Source organism: Theropithecus gelada, chromosome X (assembly GCF_003255815.1).
Source record: "Theropithecus gelada isolate Dixy chromosome X, Tgel_1.0, whole genome shotgun sequence".
Lineage (NCBI taxonomy): Eukaryota > Metazoa > Chordata > Mammalia > Primates > Cercopithecidae > Theropithecus > Theropithecus gelada.
Window position 1 is genome coordinate 16,720,888 of NC_037689.1, and position 16,752 is coordinate 16,737,639.

Below are 16,752 nucleotides of genomic sequence, written 5' to 3' on the forward strand. Positions count from 1 at the left end.
TTAGAAATAGCTTTAACCATAGAAGTATAAGACTTTACACTGAAAAGTACAAAGCATTATTAAAAGAAATTAAAGATGTAAATAAATGGAAAGATACTCCACGTTCCTTGATTAGAAAGCATAATATTGTTAAAATGGCACTACTCCCCAAATTGATCCACAGATTCAATGCAGTCCCTAACAAAATTCCACTTGGATATTTTACAGGGATCGAGAAGTTAATCCTAATGTTATTATGGAATTACAAGGGATCCAGAATAGCCAAAACAATTTTGAAAAAGATGAAGTTTGAGAACTCACACATTTCTATTTCAAAATCGATTAGAAAGCTACTAGTAATCAAGACAGCATGGTACTAGCATAAGAATAGAGATAGAGATCAATGAAATAGAATTAAAAGTCAATAAATGAACTCTTACATTTATGATCAAGTTATTTTCAACAAAGGTTCCAGAACAGTTTAATGAGGAAAGAATAGTCTTTTCAACAAATAGTGCTGGTACAATTGGATATCTAGACGCAAAAAGAAAAAAAAAAGAAAAAAAGAAATTGGGTCCTTCACATCATAGACAAAAATTAATTCAAAATAGATAAAAGACCTAGCTGTAAGCTACAGCTTTAATAATCTTAGAAGAAAATATAGGGGTAAAACTGTATTAGTCAGGGTTCTCTAGAAGGACAGAACTAATAGGAGATATATATACATAGGAGACATATATATATACACACATATATAAAGGAGATATATATATATATATATCTCATATCATATATATATATCTCCTATTGGGGAATTTATTAGGGAGAATTGGCTCACACTACCACAAGTCCAAGTCCCATGATAGGCACGATAGGCTTTCTACAAGCTGGGGAAGAAAGAACTCAGTAGTTGCTCAGTTTGACTCCAAAAAGCCTGAAAAGCAGGGAAGCCAATAGTGCAGACTTCAGTCTGTGGCCAAAGGCCTGAGAGCCCCCGGCAAACCACTGGTGTAAGTCCAAGAGTCCAAAAGCTGAAGAACCTGGGATCTGATGTTCAAGGGCAGGAGAAATGGAAGGAAGCATCCAGCACGGGAAAAAGATGAAAGCCAGAAGACTCAGCAAGCCAGCTTAGCCCACCTTCTCCCACTTGCTTTGTTCTACCAGTGCTGGCAGCCTATTGGATGGTGCCCACCCACACTGAGGGTGGGTCTTCCTTTCCCGGTCCACTGACTCAAATGTCAATCTCCTCTGGCAACACCCTCACAGACACACCCAGAAACAATACTTTACCAACTATCTAGGCACCCTACAATCCAATCAAGTTGACACCTAATATTAACCATCACAAGTCTACCCCTTGTCAACTTGAACCCATAGGCATCTCCTGAAATCATAATCTCCAAATAAAGACAATAATAAGTTCATAATTACACCTAACATAGTACAGCTACCCTTCATACAACTGGAAGCACATTAATACTTAACCTAAATGCTATTACATAAAGTTAACATTTAAATGCTAATATGAAGTCAATAAGTCTTATGTCACATGATAAAGGAAAAAGAAAGGAGATAAAACAAGGAATTTTCTTAGTGCAGGTATATACATACTCATGACAATTACAGTCTTTGCTTTTGCAATTGGTCTTGTGGTCATAGCTGGTGTTGATAACTACCTTCTTCTACTACCCATTCTGTATTTCCTTGCTTTCAGCAAGCACCTCAGCTGGTCATGGTTTTTTACCTGGTGGAGTGACCCAAACCTTCATTCCTGAAGGATCTGTACCACTTGTAGTCCTGCCTGGATTGGGTTGTTGTAGTTTCCCATTGATCTTAATCACAGGGTATGGTAATACTAAGATACACCCAAATGGATCTCCTGTATTCCACATATACTCTTCCTTACCTCCATTGTGTAGTAGTCGTCTGATTTCATCTTGATAGTTCAGGTCAATCACCCCAACCAGCACTGTAACTCCCTTCTTAGCCTGTTGACTTAGAGGCAGGAGGAGCCCAAAGTGGCCAGGTAGCAATCTTAACTTCCAGTTTAATGGAATCATTGTTGTGTCTCTTGGTGGCCTCCCTCTGGAACTAAGACCTCTAGGCCAGCAGAACATAATGTTGCAGGAACAGGAAGCAAAAATTTTCCTAGTGGGTCACTAGGGTTGATGGTGAGTGGTGCCACTTCCCCTTCTACCCCTTGATTCCTGGACCCATGAATCCTGGATATGGGAGAAACACTACCATATATTGGATGCTGATTCAGAGCATACACAGCCTTCTAAAGAATGACCTCAATTTGCCAGTGGAATCTTAGATATGACATCAAAAGCATAAACACGGAAAGAAAAAATAGATAACTTAGACTTCATCAAAATTAAAAACATTTATACACAACGGATGCTACCAAGAAAGTAAAAAGACAACCCATAGAAGAAGAGAGAATTGCAAATCACATAAATCTGATACTGGAGTAGTATGCAGAATATACAGAGCTCTAACAAGAAAGAAAGAAAGAAAGAAAGAAAGAAAGAAAGAAAGAAAGAAAGAAAGAAAGAAAGAAAGAAAGAAAGAGAAAGAAAGAAAGAGAGAGAGAAGGGAGGGAGGGAGGAAGGGAAGGAAGGAAGGAAGGAAGGAAGGAAGGAAGGAAGGAAGGAAGGAAGGAAGGAAGGAAGGAAGGGAAGAAAGTCCAATTTTAAAATGGGCAAAAATTAGAATAGATATTTTTCAAAGAAGATATACAAATAGCCAATAAGCACATGAAAAGATTATCAACATCATTAGTCATTAAGGAAATGCAAACCACAATCACAAAATTATACCACTTCATACCCAATAGGGTGGCTATAATTAAAAAATAAAAACAATAACAAGTGTTGGTAAGGATGTGGAGAAACCAGAATCTTCATACACTGCTGGTAGGAATGCAAAATGATGCAGCTGCTTTGGAAAATGGTTTGGCAGTTCCTTAAAAACTTAAACATTGAGCTAAAATATAACCTAGCAACTGAACTCCTAGGTATATATACAAAAGAATTGAAAACATATGTCCACACAGAAACAACCTATACACAAAATTTCATGGTAGCAATATTTATGATAGTGAAAAGGTGGAAACAAATCAAATTTCCATCAACTAATGAAAGGATAAAATATGATATAACTATACAACAAAATATTGTTTGGACATAAAAAGAATGAAATTCTGATGCATGACACAACATGGATCTCTCTTGAGAGCATCATGCTAAGTGAAGGAAGCCAGACACAAAAGGCCACATATTGTATGATTCCATTTATATGAAATGTCTCAAATAAGCAAATTCATAGAGACAAAAGATTAGTGGTTGCCAGAGGCTGCCGGGAGGGAGGAATAGGAAGTGGCTGCTAATGGGTACAGGGTGGGTTCTTTGAGGGGGCAGGAGGAAGGTGATAAAAATATTCTGAAAGTATACTGTGATGGTGGTTGCACAACTCTGTGAATATAACAAAATCTATTGAATTGCATTTTTTAAATGCTGAATTTTATCGTATGTAAATTACAGCTCAACTGAAAGTGAAAAAAATGATTAACACATGTAAAAAAGAAAAGAGAAGAGCAAGGAAAACAAACTCTTCATTGAGAGAATTGGAGGGATGGAAGGCACAAAACAGAGAAAGAGAAGGGGAAATCTGAGCCATAGAAAGGAAACCGAGAGAAGTTGTTGTCATGGGAAGCCAGTCGAAGGCAGAGTTTGAATAAGAGAGGGTGGTCATCAGAATAAAATTTTAGAATGGGAGAGGAGGAGGTAAACTGACAAGGTCATTTGATTGGACAATTTTGAAGTCCTTAGGAAACGTCAAGAGAATAATTTCAGTGAAGTGTTGACGGTGGTAGAAGTGAGTGAGTGTGAGTGTGAAGATATGTAAGTCATGTGGTTACTTCACTCTTTCAAATACTTAATGAAGAAAAGGAATAAAATAAAATTAGAATCCAAAGGTGTAACAATGTCATGGAAACGTTTTTAAGCATAAAACAGAATTCTGTATGTGGGGGAACATAAATGGGAAGTAATTGAATGAGTTATCAGGGGAGGGAGGAAAGAATCGGATTGAGCTTTCAACTCCCTGAGCTCAATAGCGAGGCCATGTCCTTTTCAAATGGAAGAGAGATGGGTTGAGGTTAGTGCTATTAGAAGACTACCATGAGGGTTCTTTTTTCCCCAAAGTTTGCCACGGTGTGGTCCACAGGCCCTCCTGAATCAGAACTCATGGAATGCATATTAGAAATGCAGATTCCTGAGTTGCACTAAGATATACTAAATTAGAATTGTTAACATTGGGGAATCTGCACTTCAGTTTGAAATTTTTGGCAGGCATTCAACTGAAGAGTCAATAGAAGATTTGTTAAGAAACCTCAGCTGAGGTGAAGAAGGTGTAGTACGTCACCTGGAGGGCATGTTGAACACAGATTACTGGGTCCCAGCCCACAATTTCTAAATCAGTAGATCTTGGGTGGGGTTCAAGAATGTATACTTTTAATAAGTTCTTAGGTGATGTGGATGCTGCTGGTCCAGGACCCATGTTTGGAGAACCACTGCTGTATTTAATCTAATTATCCTGGTGCTGAATAGCTCATGATGGGAAGAGCAGAGAGAACTCACAGCAGGTGTGCTTGGGACTGAGGACTTCCCAGGTGGATGCAATGGAAGGACCAGAGGAGCCCCGGAGAGAGAAGACATCGTCGAACAAGGCTTTAGACTGCTAGACAAGCTGGTAAAGAGAAAAGGGGCTAAGGACCTGTGAAGATAGGGTAGGGCTAGTGGGATGGAAGATAATATAACAAGGAAAGTGAAGGATCAGAAATGAAAGAGCAGCATGGCCAGAAAGAAAAAGTTTGCAGTTGGGGTTCCTGGAGGTGGATCATAAGTAATAACCTGGTTCTATGTGAGACCATACTAATAGGTCAAGGAAGTAGCAAGGAGACAGTGTCTGAATGAAAAATTCAAGACTGCGAAGCCAGGCTGTATAATTGTCATGAAAATGCCAGGAATTACAACAAGGAAGCGGATGGATAATTCACTCACTTCTACCACTGTCAACGCTTCACTGTAACTATAAAAAGTCCAAGAAAATATACTAATGACTCTGAGACACTAAGTGGTCTCCCCAAGTTCCTTCTAGGTAGAAACTGGCAGAACTGAAATAGGAAGCCAACTCCTTCTGACTCCAAAACCCATGTTTTAGCTATTACACACTGATGTTTACTTAAAGCATGCTAATGTGTTCATTTTGAAGGAAGTTGCATAGAATTTGTATCAGTTTTGAAGGTGCTTTGTGATTAGATAACATCTATGCAGTAAATGAATGTGATACCATAGTCTCTTCTTCCTAAAATGAAGTTGCACAATGAAGTCATCTTATTCAGGTAGATTAAAGAAAACTGCTCTAGTAAACAATGCTGGAAATGGTTTTCCCTCTTCCTTCAGCTTCTTTTTATGCATAAACGCTTTTGAGTGTACTTTTTCTGTATATAGGAAAAAATCAGCAGAGATAATGTAAGCATATAATGGATCCAGAGGAAACATAAATGGTCAATAAACATGTGAAAAGAAATTCAATCTCACCAGTAATCAGGGAAATGTAAATTAAAACTACAATGAAAGAATGTCTTTTACTCATCAGACTAACCATAATTAAAAAGTGTGACAATCACCAGTATAGAGAAGGAGGATGAATAAACAGATAATCTCATACCATGCTTTTGGGTATGTAAATTGAAACAGCCACTTGGGAGAGGAATGTAACAGTATCTGGTAAAATGAGAAAGGTGTCAACCCTACAAACTAACATTTCCCCTTCTGGGTGTACACCCTAGAGAAACATTTGACTATGTATACAAGAAGACACATACATGGATGTTTATTACAGCATTGTCAGGAATAGCAAAAAAAAAAAAAAAAAAATTAAGAATAATCCAAACATCCATCATTAAAGGAACAGATAAAATACAAAATTTTCATGAAATGGATTGCTATCCAGCTAAAAGAAAGAGATCAGAGCTGTATGAATCAGTAATTTAAAAAACAAATTGCAGAATGAAATGTATAGAACAATTCTATATATATATAGTTTTTCAAAACTCAGAAATATTACATCTTGTTTCTAAATTTCTATTGTTGTATGTAAAAGTATTAAAAGGATGAATATCAGACTCATAGTGGTTGTCTCTGAGGAACAGGGAGAGAGCAACGGTCTGGAAATACAGTCAAAGGGGAGTTTTTATATCTTATATATTAAAAAAAAAAACCTTTACATCCCTTGTAAGTTGGATTCCTAGGTATTTTATTCTCTTTGAAGCAATTGTGAATGGAAGTTCATTCATGATTTGGCTCTGTGTTTGTCTGTTATTGGTGTATAAGAATGCTTGTGATTTTTGCACATTAATTTTGTATCCTGAGACTTTGCTGAAGTTGCTTATCAGCTTAAGGAGATTTTGGGCTGAGACAATGGGGTTTTCTAAATATACAATCATGTCATCTGCAAACAGGGACAATTTGACTTCTTCTTTTCCTAACTGAATACCCCTGATTTCTTTCTCTTGCCTAATTGCCCTAGCCAGAACTTCCAACACTATGTTGAATAGGAGTGGTGAGAGAGGGCATCCCTGTCTTGTGCCAGTTTTCAAAGGGAATTTTTCCAGTTTTTGCCCATTCAGTATGATATTGGCTGTGGGTTTGTCATAAATAGCTCTTATTATTTTGAGGTACATTCCATCAATTTATAAACATACATGAGAGCAAGAAAATAATGTCTGAGATATTACTGTGTAAACAGAATAATTTAAGAATTTTTATCAAACATATATATTCTATATAATGTTTGGGAATCACATTTGATAATAAAGCATCAAATAAATGATAGAAAAGACAGGAACGAGAAAAGAATATTGGGAAGGAAGTTATTTTGATGGTTCGGGTATGAGGGCCTGAACTAATGCAAAGTCAATAAGAATATAAAGACAGTGCTAAATTAAAGAGTTGTTTTTAAGGAAGAATCAATAAATCAATAAAACTTGATGACTGATTGATTAAAAAAAAAAAAAAAAAAAAAAAAAAAACCTGGCAAAGACTTCATGATGGAAACACCAAAAGCAATTGCAATAAAAACTAAAATTGAGAAACAGGACCTAATTAAACTAAAGACCTTATGCACAGCAAAAGAAATTATCAAAAGAGTAAACATGCAGAATGGGAGAAAATTTTTGCAAACTATGCATCTGACAAAAGTCTAATGTACAGCATCTATAAGGAACTTAAATTTACGAGAGAAAAACAAACAGCTCCATTAAAAATTGAGCAGAGGACACGAACGGACACTTTTTAAAAGAAGAAATACATGTAGCCAACACGCATATATAAAAAAAAGCTCAGTATCAATGATCATTAGAGAAACGCAAATCAAAATCACAAGATATGATCTCACACCTGTCGGCATGTCTACTCTTAAAAGGTCAGAAAACAACAGATGACAGTGAGGCTATGGAGAAAAGGAAACACTTATACACTGTTGGAGAGAGTGTAAATTGGTTCAACCATTGTAGAAAGCAGTCTGGAGACTTCTCAAAGAACTTAAACGGAACTACCATTAGACTCAGCAATCCCATTAATGGGTATATGCCCAAAGGACTATAAATCACTCCATCATAAAGACACAGGCATGCGTATGTTCATTATGGCACTACTCACAATAACCAAGACATGGAATCGACCTAAATGCCCATCTATGGTAGACTGGATAAAGAAAATGTGGTACATACACACCATGGAATACTATGCAGCCATAGAAAAAAAAGAGATCATGTCCTTTGCAGGAGCAGGGATGGAGCTGGAGGCCTTTATCCTAAATGGACTAACACAGGAACAGAAAACCAAATACTGTGTATTCTCACTTACAAGTGGGAGCCAAACATTGAGTACATAAGGACACAAAGAAGGGAGCAACAGACATGGGACCAACTTGAGGGTGGAGGGTGGAGGATGGAGGGTGGCAGGAGGGTGAGAATCAAAAAACTACCTATTGAGTACTATGCTTATTAGCTGGGTGATGAAATAATCAATACGCCAAACCCCCACAACATGCAGTTTACCTATATAACAAACTTGCGCATGTATTCCTGAACCCAAAATAAAAGTTAAAAAACCTTTAAACCTGAAAAAAGCATACATCTATATAACTTCTGCTCTTTTTTTTTAAAAAAGCATACACACAAAGGCTACAAGGAAATATAAAAATTATTAAGAGTTTTTAAATCTGGGACATGAATATATGGGTGTTTGCTTATGTTATCATTTGAAAAAGTATAACTTTCTAAAAGAAAATCAAGTTCCCTAGCATTATCCCAGAGTTATAATTGTTCTGTCTCAGGAAAAGAGAAAAATAAGGCTTTATTAGTATTAGTCAAATGGCCAGACTATACACTGTGCACTAGTGTTCTGTGATTGGTCTGGACCACCCCATACTGGCGCATGTATTGTTAAGCTAGCTATGTGTACACCTTCTTCTGTGGAAATCCCATTGAAATTTGTGGAGAGAGATTCCATTACAAACTTGGATGTTCAAAAAAATTATCATTAAAGAGTGGAATGTGAAGGAACTAGGGGCTTCAATAAAGACCAGAACAAAGAAATTCTCCCTGGAGAGAAGAAAAGCACAGAAGATAATAGAATATTTAGGTTACTTCTACTTCACACAATCCTCCTCCCAGCTGGGCAGCTCCTTCTAACACACTCTGTTCTTGTCACCATTCTTGGAATAACTCTTGGGTCTCAGTCTGACGCTCTGTCTGTGACTATAAACAACTCTTCCTCTACAGTTAGCACAGCCACAGAATAATGACACTGCATTAAAGATATGAATCATGGCATAAATACTTTTTATTATGATAAAATAAATCACTGGTTGTCTGTTCCTACAGGAATAGAATGTGCATTGGGCTTTTTCTTTTTTATTATCTACTGAAACTGAGAATATCATTTGTTGAATAATATGTGCTTAAAAAATGTCTCGATGCCTACAATGAAAGAGATAATATGTGGATCTTTGGGCCAAGCATGGGTGATTTCTTTCCTACAAAAGAAAAGAAACATTTTCAACATTATAAAGAGGCACAGTAGTAAGATAGAAAAAGAACAATGGAAGGGGAGGGGAAAATGAAGCTAAAAGCATAATAGTCTTTGTAACTGTATCATGCTATGTCGCAGTTAAAGAAGCCATGGGGGCGTGCACCACCAGCATCTCTTTGGTTTTGGTGGCTTAAACAATTCTACACTCAATAGAAGAGTATTGAGGCCTTGTGTCAATTAGGACAATCTAGGGAACACTACACTAATAAACAATCCTCAAGTCCTTGTAGCCTAAAGGTTGACTTCTCGCTTTTGTAACAATTCTAGAAGGTTGGCTTGGGGCTATGCCCTGCATTGCCATTATCCTCACTTTAAGTCTCAGGCTGAAGGAGCAACCACTATTGGAGAATGTTTCCAGTCACCATGGCAGAAGGAAAAAAGAGCTTCAAATGGGCTCCTAAAGTTTCTGCCAAAGGTGATTTACATCATTTCTGCTAACAATTCGTTGTTAAGGCAAGTCATATGGCTAATCCTGACAATACAATGGGGAGGTATTCTGTTACTACATCTCCCAGTTTTCTATACCAGGCTTCAGTGTATTTCATTCTTGGTAAGATGGTCAGGTACCAGGAGAGCATCTTCCTGTAGGGAGAGGCAAATTGAAGAGAAGACAAGTGATTTTGATAGTGAAAATGTCCCTCCTTGGTGATATGGAAGAATCACAGCCTAATCCATCCATTTACACAAATATTGTCTAAGATGGCATAACTTTGGAGGAAAATGTCTGAGAAATGTTGGTGCAAATGGAGAAACCTAAAGAGCTCCATCTACCCAAGATAGACCAAAGAGTCCCCACAACCCACTCTTCACCCTTTCTACCACCAAAGGAGACAGAGAATTATAGCTTATTTAGGTAGAAAAAGATGTTTGGGTCTGAAACACTCTTTTAAAATATGAAGAAACTGAATAACAGAAGTGAAGTAAATAATATAATCACGCAGCAGAGGGAGCACATGAACACATTCCCTCACCTACTACTTCTCGCCATCTCAGATAATTTTTGTGTTTAAAATCATAATCTTCTTTCTCTCCCATTTAGGAAGACAATATATCCTACTTCTTTCTAAAGGCTTCACAGTCTCAGTTACCACCTCTCCCAATTGCCTAAGGAAGAACTCCTTCATCAGTTCCTCTTTTCTCCAACATCTTCAATCTTCTTTTTACACTTTATTTCCCCTTTATTTCACTCTCAAATCTTGACAATGATTGATTCTTACCTGGTTCACTTCTAATTTGTGGAAGTTGATTTGATGATAGTTTTTAAAGAGAGCTTCCAGGAGTTCCACCACCTAGTTTTCCAGTACTATCTTCACACCTATCACTCCCAAGTCCTACCTTCCATCCTGAGGACTTCTATAATATTTCTCAAATAAATCTCCTTTTTTGCTTTAGTCAGAGCTGGTTTCTGCTGCTTGCAGCCAGGAACCCTATCTAAAAACCCTCTTCAGTATCCACAACATGTGGATAAAGCCCAGATCAAAATTCCCAAGCACAATATTCAAAGCCCTTCAACTACCAACACATCATGTTACTAATTGCACTGATATTTTATCTGTTTTAGCTTGTGTTGCCTAGAAAACAGAGCCTGAGGTACATGCTAACACTTTTAGGGGTATGCCATTCAAGGTAATCACTTGTAAGGAAAAGAAGGAGTAAGACAGGAAAGGAGGGAGAGCAAATGTAAGAGCATGCATTAACAAGCTGGCCAAAGCTTTGTAAAAATACAGTCAATTGCTCACTCATGTTGGATATGTTTAGAGAGATTATGAATCTACTATCTCTAAACAGTGTGATGGGGTGCCAGACTGGGAATTCATCAACCAGTTTTCTCTTATCTTCTAACCCAACTTGTTAAAGTTCACACCCTAATTTCATAGGGAATTAACAGCCTCCCGGTTCTGAGTTGTATCACATAGCCCCTTCAGCCACAGTTGGGGAAGGTAGATCCTATGCATGACTATGTGAAGGCATATTTAAGTCTAAAAGTGGTGGAAGAAGCCAGAGATTCCTGGTGGTAAGGGTCTCCCATGATGTCCATCAACACAGAGTGACTAGGGCGGAATAGGTGGCCCTGGAGATAGATGAAGCTGAAAGGATCTCCATAAGGGTTGTCTGTTATACCATGTAGGGGCTAAATCCAGGAAGGAAACTTAACACAGATGCTACAGGTTCCAGACCTCCGGTTAGGCCCCTTGTGCTTATTCTCACATGGGACAGTCATTTGACATTGACCACAGTTGATGTGTGCAGGTGGCCCATTGCTTTTAAACTAAGATTTTTATCATCCATCATCATGATTTCTTAATATTTTGATCAAACAAAAATGCCTTAATATTTTGATCAAACAAACACTTTTGGAAGTTTTTATATGCACTCTTTGCCCCACAAAAAAGTTCAACATTATAGCAACTTTGACCAAAAAATAAGTCAAATAAGCAGTCAAATCATTAGTGAGGACACATATAATCACTCAAGGGTAATAGTTTTTAATCAGAAAATGAAGAAGTTCCTGGGAACAATATAAAATATAAGTTTTAAATTATTTATTTTTTTCATTGAATTCAAATTTTTTCATAATCTAGTATTTCTCAAGAACAATAGCAATGTGCTGTCTAAATTAAGAATGTTAGGGCTCAGGGAACCCAGGTAAAGTCAATGCTGTGCATTTTATCCACATTATTCCGAGGCAGCCATTTAAATTGAAATTGACCAACATGGTAGTTTCTCAATACTTATTTTCAAACTTTTTATTCAAACGATTACATTATTTGCACCACTGGGTTCTTGGGTTCCCATGAGATCATAGAATTCCCTTGGTATCTTGCCTACCCTTTCTCCCAAACTGAAGCCCAACTAGAGGAAATGACATGGTCACATAGTTAGCTGGTATTAACAACCCAAAATTTATGTCCCCTCCGGTCCTGTTCACTGAGCAGTCCAAGAACTCAAAACAAAGGGTCTGAAGCAGTCTGGGGTGCAGGAGATGGGAGATCAGTGTGCCAGATGGCCTGATTACCTTACTCATGGGAATATTATCGTAAAAGTAAAGCAGAAGGTTTGGAGGTGAACAGTGTCTGAACACCATTCTGTCTACTTCGGCCAGCAGGATTTCCACCAACATCCTGCTGTCTTCCTCCTCCTCTTCACCACAAGAAAGAAACTCTGTGGCAGAAGAGTGGAACAGGAAACCGGCTGAAGCTGTCACTCTGGGACAACCCTACCACACCCCTCTTTCAAGGATAACTGGAATTGAGCTTGGAGCAGGTTATGTCCAACTGTCCCAGGCTCTCAGCCCTTAGCATTATCAGCTCTTGGGGATAAACGTGTAATAACTAATAAGGAGTATGTCAAACTACCTGGGATAGGGCTTTTGGCTGAGACAGGCTTTTACATTTGTCACAGGGTCAACACTTTATGCGTGAACTTTATCAAGAGATCACTTCTTATAGAACACAGTGCTGATGTACCTTCTGACTTTCAACCATGTCAGTTTAATGTCATAAATATAGTATGAGGTAAAGAGAAGAATTAGTACATGAAGGCTGGGAAAAGAAATTGCCATTTCTCTTCATCACCTCACAGGCTTTTCTGATTCTCAGTAAGTCTTATCTCTCCCCTCACTCCAAAACTATCGAAAGCAATCTCTAAGTAAGAAATGCCAAGGGCCAGTTCAGTTTGAGATAAGGATAATAACAATAACAACAATAATAACAGGCATTCAGAAATGGTATGTGTCAAGCATTTTACATTTATTATTGTTATTATTATTTAGAGACAGGGCCTCACCCTGTCATATGGGCTAGATAGAGTACAGTGGGGTGAGCATAGCTCATTGCAACTTGGCTCACATGGCAAAACTCCAGCCATAGTTAAATTCAGTTTTTCACCTATTCCATGGCTTTACTTCTGTATCTGAATGTGGCTGGAGCAAAACATACATCCATACTGACTGGTCTTTAAATTTATGATTGTTGGCCTCAGAAGGGTTCTTAATGCTATCTGGTTACTAAATTATATTTCCCCTAGTTTCTTCTCTCTACTGTCCTTTCATAGGACAATTTCATACATTTTCCAGTATTTCCAGCCTTCCAACACTTTCTTCCTCTTGGTCTCAGATGACTTTGATACTCGTTTCATTGATTACATAGAAGAAATCAATAGAGAACTTCAATAAGCTCTCACCAATACATTTATCTGTGTACTAGCATTTGTATCATATGCTCAATATTTTCTACTGTTACTAAGAATGGATTGTCTGTGATTCTAGCTAAGACCAAAGCTTCAACTTGTAACTGGGTCCCATATTCTCTCACTTGCTCAAAGACCTTATTCCAGCGATTCTCCTCTATCTGTGCTGTATCATCACTAACATCTCTAACTCTTTTTAGAGTAAGATCTTTTTAGAGTAGATCTTTTTTAACACACAAACATGCTGATACCATTCACATTTCTTTTCTTTTCTTTTTTTTTTTTTAAAAAAACCCTCTCTTGGCCCTATTTACCCCTCTATTATCCAATTTTTAACTGTCATTAATTCTTTTTCTCTCACTCTGTCTTTAAGTATAGTCTAATCAGATTTCCGTACCCACTGCCCCACAAAAACTGTCTCAAGATCACCAGTGGTATCCACACAAATGAAGCCAATGGTCAATTTTCAGTCTTTTTCTTACTTGACCTATTGGCAACATGACAAAGATGATCACTGCCTCATCACTGAAATAATTTCTTTGCTTGGCTTTCAGGACATCATACATCCCCAGTTTTTCCTCTAACTTACTGACAATTTCTCCCCCATTTATTTTTAAATTTTTACTTTCTTTTTGCTTCACTTCTAAATGATGGTAGATCTCTTCTCTTCTCTAGATGTACTCATTTCTTTAATGATCATAATCACTCCGCTCTCCTGATTTTAACTACTTTATATATGATCTTGATTCCTAAAGTTTCTATCTCTTCTGAGCTCCAAATTTTCAAATGCAAATTCTTACTTTATATCTCCACTTGGACATCTAAGAGATAGTTCAAACATAATATACCCAAATCCAAACACTTGAGCTGGTCTCCTGTATTAGACTATTTTATTGTTTGTAAGTATTTACTAATCCAATCTGGTAGAGGATGATACTCTTCATCCTGATGATATAGAGTTGTCTATGTGCCTTATTCTGGGCAAAAGAAATATAAACAGAAGTGATATGTGTCATTTCTAGGCATAGCTTTAAGAGTCAATACATGGTTTTCATGTTCTCTCTTTTTCCCCCTCTCACAAGACTGACAATAATCCAGATAGTAGGTATTTTATCATTGTGGGTTCCAGAATGAAGATGACACGAATGAGTTGTGTGAGCAAGAAATAAGTGTTTGTGGTTATAAGCCATTAGAATTTTATGGTGTGTGATGCTGCTACATGACCTAGTCTATCCTAGCTGATAGTGAAATTGGTGCCAGAAGTTGGTTCTGCTATAATAGAAAAACACATGGTGTTGGTTTCAGGGACAGTTAGTGAGAAGAAAAAAAAAAAATGTTACCAGAGTATGGAAGGTATGGTGATCTACAGTATGCAGTGCGGAAAAGTTTGCCTGCAATAAGTTGAAAGATAAATAATGTTCTTAATAAGTTCGTTGCTTTGTGGCTTAAAATGTTGCAAAACAGAATGTTAGTATTATGTCTGCTACTATTGACTATATTTGACACTGTACCTGAAGAAAGAGATGAGCTCTGCCAATTTGAAACAGGAGTGAGAGGAAATAGAATTCAAAACTCCAGGGACTTGCAGGATTGGAAGATGCAAGTGGTTTTTACCACCAACTATCAAATATAAAACTGAGAAATTCTTTGAATCACAAGGCCTTTAAAACTAAACCTTGAGGCAAGGACCAAATAAAATAGGTGGCTGTCGAGCCCAGAGTTTACCACTATGCAATATACTCATGTAAGACAATGGCACTTGTACCCCCTAAATCTATAAAAATCTAAAAAATGACTGTCAAGTCCGTTGTAAAACCACTGAGCTTTTATAATTGTTAGCTACTACAGCATAACCTAACCTATCCTGACATATAGACCCTGCAAGCCTATTCATATAGTCTTCCTCATCTCAATTAACGGCAATTCAATAATTCCTATTACTCAGGCCAAACAACTTAGAGTCATCCTTGAATTTTCTGTTTCATTGGTAATCTCAGCAAAATAGACAAATCCTACCGTTTCTACCTTAAAAAACATATCTGGAATCTCTTGCTTTTCACTAGCTCCACTACTACACCTTGATCAAAACAGGCATTGGGGTACATAAAATAATGCCCCCCATTCCCATTATATCCACACCCTAATGCCTGGAACCTATGAATATTTTACCTTACATGGCAGAAGGGATTTTGCAGATGTGATTAAGGGTACTGACCTTGAGATGGGGCAATTGACCGTATAAACTGGGTTGACTAAGTCTAATCACATGAATCCTGAAAAACAGAGAATCTTTCCCAGCTTGGTCAGAAAAAGATGTGACAAAAGAAGAAAGGTTGGAGACATGGCATCGTGAGAAACATTCAACACCCTATTGCTGGTTCTGAGATGTAGGGTACTATGTGCAAGGACTGGAGAGAGCCCTTTACAAGCTGAGAATAGTCCTGAGCCACAGTGCTCTCAGGACTGCTGTTCTTTTTTGAAGAAGGGCCAGTAGAGTGAGTCAGATCTTTTATGTCTTGTTTATAGAGTGGCCATCAGCCATTGGTCTGAACCACCCAGGTGCAATGAGTTTCCTTTGGCATGGTCATTCCACTAGGTATGTTTTCGACAGTGTGTAGGCTGTTTTAAGAAGCCACTTGAGTGGGCCAATTTCTAAATATATTATACAAATATAGAGTACATTGCTTCTATGCTATCTTGCCCTTGGCCTACTTATAAGAAAGAAGCTATAAGAAATTATGTTATTAAATATGTTAATGTATTTACTATATAAATGTTAAAGACATAATTCATTATATTTCTTTTTTGAGGACACTGTGGATATTTTTTCTCTCTAATCTCAAAATCATAAGTAACAAGCTTCTAAGCAACTTTTTTTTTTTTTGACTTTTAAGTTCAGTGGTACATGTGCAGTATGTGCAGGCTGTTAAATAGGTAAATACATGTCATGGGGGTTTGTTGTACAGATTATTTCTTCACTCACCCATGTATTATGCCAGGAACTCTATCTAAATACCCTCCTCCTTATCCGCAACCTGTGGATAAAGCCCAAATCCAAATTCCTAAGCACGATATTCAAAGTCCTTCAACTACCAACTCATCACGTTACTAATTGCACCAATATTTTATCATTTTAGCTTGGGTTGCCTAGAAAACAGAGCCTGAGGTACATGCTAACACTTCTAGGGGTGTGAAATTCCAGGAACTCACTTGTAAGGAAAAGAAGAAGTGAGACAGGAAAGGAGAGAGAGTAAATGTAAGAAAATGCATTACCAAGCTGGGTAGTGTAATGTCTCCAGCTTTGCTCATTTTGCTTAGGATTGCCTTGAAATTTGGGGACTCTTTCTTGGTTCCATATCAATTTAAAATAGCTTTTTTTTCTAGTTCTATGAAGAATCTCATTAGTAGTTTAATAGGAATA